At 36.5% G+C, this 1,415-nt stretch overlaps 1 non-coding gene across 1 annotated transcript; it reads left to right on the top strand.

Annotated features, from left to right (window-relative positions):
* Positions 1-425: 425 nt before the first annotated feature.
* LOC116854289 lies at positions 426-492 on the top strand. The gene has a single exon (XR_004380124.1). It is a non-coding gene; the product is annotated as a small nucleolar RNA SNORD109A (small nucleolar RNA).
* The last annotated feature ends 923 nt before the right edge of the window (positions 493-1,415 follow it).

Below are 1,415 nucleotides of genomic sequence, written 5' to 3'. Positions count from 1 at the left end.
ATCATTGATATATTTGCTTTTTGTACCATTTTATAATGTTTGCAAGTAATCTGGTTAAGAAAATGAAATGCACCAAAGTATTCCTTTATTTATCTTTTTATTATTGGCAAGTCCAGAATATAAATGTTTCAACTCATATTCTACTGTAATCATACCTTATTTGCTACCACACTTAGGAATGCATCCCCATTTCTCCTTGAAATTTTAGTTGACTATTTTTTAAATTTTCCCAATTGATTTTGTGTCATTTTATTAGAAAATCCAAGGTTATATGCCTTTTGTTCTATGTACATAAGAGTTCCATTATTCAGATACTAAATAAAACATCTCTTGTACATTTACTATTCTTTATAATGTAGTAGATAAGCCTGAAGAAAATAAGCCTGGCTATGAAAATGCTTATTTGTTTGAGAGGATGTTTGTCTGGATCAATGATGAGCACAATTGTCTGAGGATGCTGAGGGACTCATTCCAGATGTCAATCTGAGGTCCAGATGAGTGGCCCTCTGCTAGGACAAATAAGACTCTCAAAGCCTGGCTGTATTTGATGACCTTAAGTGAAAAAAACAATACTGCTGTGAGCATGCCTTTTACTTCTCTTGGAGCAAGGTGTTAGCCTCCTATCTCACGAGGCAGTGTGCAACTTTAGGTATGCTGTATGGCCCCAGACTTGCTTCATTTTGCTCACATTGAACATAGAGTTGTTGATAGATATTTGTATATAGGGAACATTTTCTTGTGTAATACATGAAACAAAAGAAAGATTAAATTAAGAGTTCAAGCAACTGTGATGAATACTTGAAGTGTCATTAGAGTTGGCTAAAAGAAGGAAATATTGCATATTTATATTAAATATTGACAATGGAATCAATTTTAGTGCTTATTATTTTTCAGTGTAGAGGACTTTCAGAGATTACATGTTTTCTTTTCTTTCTGTCGTATTTTTCTGAGGTAGATGGGATGGAATGAAGTCCTCCACTTCAGAGAAGAGCAGTGAGTAACTACACTAGCATCCTTTAAATTCATATGTCATGTGTTCTGTGCCTCATCCTGAGGTCTCTGTGTTCCATCTTTTCAATGACTTACAGGATAATACCTTCCTTATGTCTCATTTTATTTTTTAAAAGATTTTATTTGTTTATTTGATGCAGAGAGAGTGAGCTCAAGGAGGGGAAGTGGCAGGCAGAGGGAGAGGGAGAAGCATACTCCCCACTGAGCAGGGAGCCCAACGTGGGGCTCGATCCCAGCACCCTGGGATCACGACCTGAGATGAAGGCAGACGCTTAACCAACTGAGCCATCTGTGAATCCCCATTATGTGTCATTTTCTTTGGTGAGTGTCTTCACCCTCCTTTCCAACTTTTAAATTTTATTTTATCTGAGTTCTGTATGGATTGACAGTTGTAGAACTTTGGA

This window comes from Lontra canadensis, unplaced genomic scaffold (assembly GCF_010015895.1).
Source record: "Lontra canadensis isolate GAN:19392208 unplaced genomic scaffold, GSC_riverotter_1.0 scaffold89, whole genome shotgun sequence".
NCBI lineage: Eukaryota > Metazoa > Chordata > Mammalia > Carnivora > Mustelidae > Lontra > Lontra canadensis.
This window is presented reverse-complemented; position numbering and strand designations above follow the sequence as displayed.